General features: G+C 39.1%; 1 protein-coding gene across 1 annotated transcript in view; it reads left to right on the forward strand.

Annotated features, from left to right (window-relative positions):
- The window catches only part of LOC116704735 (myosin-16), a 127,227-nt gene that overhangs the window by 80,204 nt on the left and 40,024 nt on the right, over positions 1-6,999 (forward strand). The window lies entirely within an intron of this gene.

Consider the following 6,999-nt stretch of genomic DNA (forward strand, 5'->3'; position numbering starts at 1 on the left):
GAAAAGCAGAAATTAGGAATTATTTAGACTATAATTAAAGGAATGTACTATGTTGATGGATAATCACAGACTGGAAAAAAACTTTTACTCAATACTATTTCAAAACCACTTCATTTTTTTTCCAAAGGCTATAAAATTGAATAAGACACCCCAAAATGTTTGGGGGGGTGGGGGGCATGTTTGTCTCAACCTCTCTCGGACTTACCTGTGTTGTCATCGTACCCCAGCATCACCAGTTTTCTGCTGACGTAGGTTTTCTGTCTACAGTGATAGACAAAGATGGCGAGAAACCCAAACACCCTGTGGGTCATGTCATAGACACATTGTCTAATTTTTTTCTAAAATCTATAGAAACATTGGCCTCAAAATGAGATGGTGGGTGAAATCTGAAACAACACTCCTATTCAAGACTAAAATAGAGCAACATTGTCAAAATGATGAAAACCAGATGGAGATTTTTATTTTCTCGGTCAGTCAACCGGCTCCGTGTGAGTTTCAGTGTAACTAAGCAGCGGGAACTGAAGGCAAACGTTCCACCTCCCCTCGTCATGGCTGACATTCCTTCTCAGAAATCTTTTTTATCAACACACTTTGAGTATTTATTACTGGAAGCATCCAGAGCAAAACAGTGGCCCAGCCTGCACAGATAAGGTGCCTTTGACCTTCGGCCTTCCAGCCTGTATAAGTGGGTACGCACCCAAGTACATAACTTCCACATATTCTTACATAAAAGGTCGTTTTTTTCACATTTGTTTTTAAATTTCACAAGCGTAAGTAATCGAGGCGTTCATCATTTCCATATTATAAAGAAAAAACATGTTCACTCTGGTAATATCTATCTATTCAGTGCTGGTTAAATTTTTCCAGCTGTTGAGAAATCTGTCAAAACATGAAGAATTATGTCCGTTTTTTGTGTTCTGCTACTCCTTTACACCTGCATGTTCTGTAACACTCAAAACAGCCCATTGTCTCAGTTTTAATGGGGACTATTTTTTCAAGAAAAAATAGTACATTAAATCAAACAGGTTTTTAATGTATTCCAAGGTTGTTTTTAAGGTAACCCGATCCCACAGTTAAGTATAGGTTGTGATGTGTCAATCTATTAAAAGTGTCTTACATATAAGGAGTAGGGAAGGTAACACTATAACACAGAAATAGACAGACTGAAATGTGTGAGGACAAGAAGAAAACGCAGTTATTCGGATGTTCAGTGGTCACTCTTGTGTAGACCTTTGTGTGTGTGTGCAAAAGGCGGCTCTGTTTGTCATGAAAGTTTGTTCACTGTTTGAATAAATCTGGAAATGATTTGGAATCCTCGGACTCCACCATCATTTCCAGATATCAAACCCAGATATCAAGTAGTACCGATGTTTTGTTGAGTATTATAGTAACAAGTACACTGCTTCTGGGAAGACAGTTCAGGGGCTGCATATGTATGCATATGTATATAGATGTGTATATATGTGTGTATATAAATGTATATATGTGTATGTACTGTATGTTTGTGTGTGTATATATATATATATATATATATATATATATATACATACATACATACATGCATACATGTACATATATGTACATATATGTACATATATATATATATATATATATACATGTACATATATGTATATACGTATATGTATATACATGTGTATATATGTATATACATGTGTAGATATATATATATAGAAATATATATATGTATATATATATATATGTAGCCTACTGTATACTGTATATATATTTCTATATGTACAGTATAAACTGTATATATTACATATATACTGTATATATGTATATAAGTATATTGTATATTGTGTACATATATTTATATATGTGTATATATATACAGTATATATGTGTGTTTATATATATACTGTATATGTATATGTATGTATATATTTATATTATTGATTAATCTACTTTTTTATTAATTGCTTTATCGTTTTGTTTTCAAGATTTCAAAAATGTGTCACAATTTCCTGGAGCCAAAGATGTCGTTTTCAGCTTACATGCTTTTTGTCCAGCCAACAGTCCAAAACCCAAAGATATTGAAGTGACATGAACAAAATCAGAATATTGAAAAATCAGCAATTAACCACAGTGCGACCTGACACCTTTTTTTGGCATTTTGTCTTAAAAAAAGAAATCTATGCATTTCCATTTTGATCATTGTGGACATCAGTGCTGACCTTCTGCCTCGCATGATTAATGAAGTAAAACGTGCCTAAATTCTTTATTACTTGCAGCAGTGCATGATGGACTGAAAGCTAACACACAAGACTCAACAGCACTCTGTAGAGGAATAGACGAAGGCTGATTGGCTCGTTTTCAGGGCTATTTTCCCATAGAAAGACCGAAAGAGAAACTTTGGTCTGGTTACGCAAGGCGAGTTGTGCGTGTTTCCAAGACTAACAGGCAGACTGGCAGTTTGGAAAACACCCAGCTGAACCCTGCCAACCCTCCCGTCTTCATCTTCTTCCCTAAGGGATAATCTGTTCATTCTTGTTCATATCTTCAAAATCTGCTGATATCCACCATGAAATCGATCAACAGCGTGGAAAAGCTCAAACAGATGAAGAACTTTTTCCCCCTTCACTTATAGTCACAATTTTTCATGTTGGTTTCTTTTTGCATCCCTTGTCCTTCACTTTCTTTTTCTGTATGATTTGTTCTTGCCCTCCTTTCTGATTTAAAGTCACCCGGCACGGTTGTGTAATAGAATTTTCTTCTATTAAGCTTGATTTCTCTTTTCTTCCCCCCCCTTTCTATCTGTCTTTCTTCCCGCTCACCCTGTCAAATCATTTCTGCTCCATCCTCGGATTCCTCTTCCTCCTTTTTTGCTCCTTTCACTTTTCAGTCTCATTCGCCTCCCTTTCCCTCTGCTGTTTATTATCTTTCTGCTCTATGTTGCACCCCTTCTACTCCTGTTTTTACTAGTGGAAGTGATAGAAACATCTACTTAATTTCCACTTTTTGTTTTTAACAACCAACAGCTTTTGGTCTGTAAAATGTCAGTCTGACCAACAGTCCGATTGAGGTATTCTGCAGGGTTGGGAGTAACTAACACAGTCAAAAGCGAGTCTCAAGTCTTAACCTTCAAGTCTCCAGTCTCTGTGTTGAGAAGTCAAGCAAGTTGAGTTCATGCTTAAGTCAAGCAAGTCACAAGTCAAGTCATAAAACATTCACACAGCTCTGTGACTAATAACTTAACGTGCTTTATATATGAATTTAAATCGGTCATTTGGCCCTGGATCTCTCCCCTGGTTGTCTTTAACAGATATGTCTTTTCAATAGAAAGCACAATCAATTTAACCCAAAGTGAGTTCAAATGAAAGTTTAACCAGCCGATTATTTTGCCAAAAAAGAGACACTGATGTGCTTTTTTTGTTGGTTTTGTAGTGACGGATGAAGCTAGATGTTGTGGATCGTGGTGTCCGTGATATTAGAGCTGCATACGTTGCACAATGCTGTTCTCCTCTTACTGTGGTCATTGACCAGACCTTCCTCCACAACATTGGTGAGGAGGGTCTGGCTAGTCCACACAGCCTCCCAAGATTGGAGAAAAACGTGCTCTTGTTTATTAGCATTTCATTAAACCAATCACAATCTTCACGGGCGGTGCTAAGCGCTGGACGGAGCAATATGGCCGCGGCAAAATAGCCTCGAGATGGAACTTGTTTTACAAACAATAGTTTTACAACGGAAAACTCTGATTGGACAGATAGTCTAGCTAGCTGTCTGGATATACCCTGCAGGGATCCGAGGACCAGTTAACCATAGTCCTCATAAATCCACCGGCGTTACATTACAACACAATGAAAGCGGAAGGTGACGGACATCCGGCGGAATGAGGGCAGCACTTAAACAACCCCGGAAATTAAACTTTGTTGATATAAACTATCATTTACATAATCCTGGAATCCAAATTTTATTATTTTTGGCGCAATCCCCTCCATGAAGGCAACCTGCTGCATTGGCTTCCTCTGGTTGCCAGGTTGGCGAGAATTGAATTGTGAAGCTATCTGTAAAAAAAGACAACAGTGTCTATTCTGCTTGAGGAAATTGTACCATTTTCATATAGACAAAACCATGATGGCATTATTTCATCATACTTTAATCAAATCCATCGTATCATTCTCCTCAGCATCACGGTTTGGGTGTGTACAAGAACATTGGTACTACTTGATATCTGGGTTTGATATCGGGAAATGATGGTGGAGTGCACAAGAATTGCCTCAATCAAATTGTAAAATGGTCAATAAGCTGAGAAAACTCTCACTGATCACCCAATCATGTGTCAGAAAACAAACCGTAACTTCTCAACATTACTTTGCATTACATTAATAAAAAGCCAAGTCCTTTTTGAGTCATCTGTCAAGTCTTGAAACCAGAGAATATAACTTCTAATTGCAGATATGCATGTAGCAAATATCCACACACACAATATGAAGTCGAGACAAAGCATCACCTCTGTCATCATAGAAACTCTGTCGAGTGGATCTTTTTCCTCAAAAGGGAGTATTTTTGTGCTGTACATACAGTATATACACAGTGTGAACATACTGTGTGACTTCAAGAAATGTAGCCTATAAATGTGATGGGCTGCAAGTTGTGAAATATATATTAATGTGAAAAAAAAAACACCCACACATTTTTCACCTGCAATTATGGAGGAAAATGTGTTTGTCGCAATTACGGAGCCCTGCTCACGCGTTTCTGTATATAAGCGCCTAATCACAACATACCAACAGCTGGCTGTGTGTGTGTGTGTGTGTGTGTGTGTGTGTGTGTGTTTCTCATTTGCATGAGGCGGGAGTTTTGGTACGGAGGCAGATTGAGAACTTTATCAGAACGGAGATGCTGGAATTCCCTATTCAAAGGGTGTAGGCTCTCTCCTTAGATGGCCATAGCTATCCACTGTAGTTGTTTAGCATACAGGGATGGGGGGGGGGGGGGGGGGGGGGGGGGGGGGGGTGCAGCTGGGACCCCCCCCAGTCAGCTTATTGACCATTTTACAATTTGATTGAGGCAATTCTTGTGCACTCCACCATCATTTCCCGATATCAAACCCAGATATCAAGTAGTACCAATGTTCTTGTACACACCCAAACCATGATGCTGAGGAGAATGATACGATGGATTTGATTAAAGTATGATGAAATAATGCCATCATGGTTTTGTCTATATGAAAATGGTACAATTTCCTCAAGCAGAATAGACACTGTTGTCTTTTTTTACAGATAGCTTCACAATTCAATTTAATTTTGTCGATAATTGTCCCTAGATGTCTGAGGATTCGACTTGATCTACCTGATTTATAGTTATGGCCTCATGTCCTGGAGTTTTACCAAAATCAATGTACATATCCTTTGTTTTGGATATAGTTCAATTGAAGGTGTGAATCCTCACATCATTGGACACAGTCTTCAATTATTGGTCTGTGGCCTCTGACATTTTTATATATCCGCGCATACAATATTTCTGTTATCCAAATGAGCAAGCTGTAATTAAACCTAAGGTAGTTTGACATGTTGATTTCAGGAATCATCCGTGGTATTAGCATGATTGAAAGGTTCCTTTGTTCCCCGTATAATACTCATAGACATCCAACATGAAAAAAACAACAACCTAATGCTTAGTTTGTTGTCATCAGCGATTTTCCTCATCGGTGTTTCAGACTGAGAATGGAAATCCGAGATCATCGTCTTCCAAACACACATTGTGTCTGTCCTCGTACACACACACACACACACACAGTGGAGCCTCCTTGAAAACCTCATTAACAGAGTATTAATATATTTCTCAGAGGGCCTTTGTGTTGTCGTGGCGTCGTTTGCGTCCTTTCTACTCATTTGTCTTTCTGTTCATGTTGATATCGGTTCTTCAGTGACTTCATCAAAGGCTTTCCTCAGACGAGCCCCCTCTTCTTCCTCACAAACAAAACACTTGTGTGCCTCTCCACCCCTGCTCCTGGGCCTCTCCGTTACAGAGGGTTAGTGCCTCCCAGTGGACAGTCGCTCAACTACACTCTGATGCCCCAATGCAATTCAATTCAATTTTATTTATAGTATCAATTCATAACAAGAATTATCTTGAGACACTTTACAGACAGAGTAGGTCTAGACCACATTAGACCACATAATTTACAAGGACCCAACAATGCACAGCTTTACTGTTTTTCACTTCTGGCTTTATTCTTTATATAATAATATAACAATAATAACTTTATTGGTATAGTGCCTTTAAAACCAATAGTTTATTCAATTCAATTTTATTCATATAGCGCCAAATCAAAACAACAGTTATCTTATTGTGCTTTTCATAAAAGAGCAGGTCTAGACCGTACTCTGTGATGTTATTTACAGAAACCCAACAGTTCCCACCAAGAGTAAGCACTAGGCGACAGAGGCAAGGAAAAACCTCCTTTAAGAGGCAGAAACCTCGAGCAGAACCATGGCTCAGGGTGGGGGGTCATCTGGGGAGAGGGGGAGAGAGAGAGAGAGAAAGAGAATTGTAGCAGGAACATGGAGGCAGCAGGTGACACCAACCACAGATCCAGAAACACCTGCAGGAAGCGATATGAGAACGGAGGAGAGGGGCGAAAGGGCACAAAACTCTGGAAAAAGGGAAGAAGTTGAGTTAGTAACATGCATACAGATGGAGAGAAGGAGGGGGAGGAGATTGGTGTTCAGTGCATTATGGGAAAGCCCACAAAAGCCAATGTATGGCTTAAACCAACAACAGAGATGAGAGCATCAATGGTGTCCCCTAGCAATGGTGTGAATCGGGAATTTGAGGAACCAAATGCAGAAAGCAGACAGGTGAAAGTTTGTGCTTGAGGATTTATTAATTAACAAAAGCATAGTTCATTCCAGTGGCAGTAGCTCAGTCCGTAGGGAGTTGGTTTGGGAACTGGAGGATCACTAGTTCAAGTCCCTGTAAGGACCAAAAAGTACGGAGTGAGGATTGGTGGCTGGAGAGATGCCAGTTCAC

Source organism: Etheostoma spectabile, chromosome 16 (assembly GCF_008692095.1).
Source record: "Etheostoma spectabile isolate EspeVRDwgs_2016 chromosome 16, UIUC_Espe_1.0, whole genome shotgun sequence".
Taxonomy (NCBI): domain Eukaryota; kingdom Metazoa; phylum Chordata; class Actinopteri; order Perciformes; family Percidae; genus Etheostoma; species Etheostoma spectabile.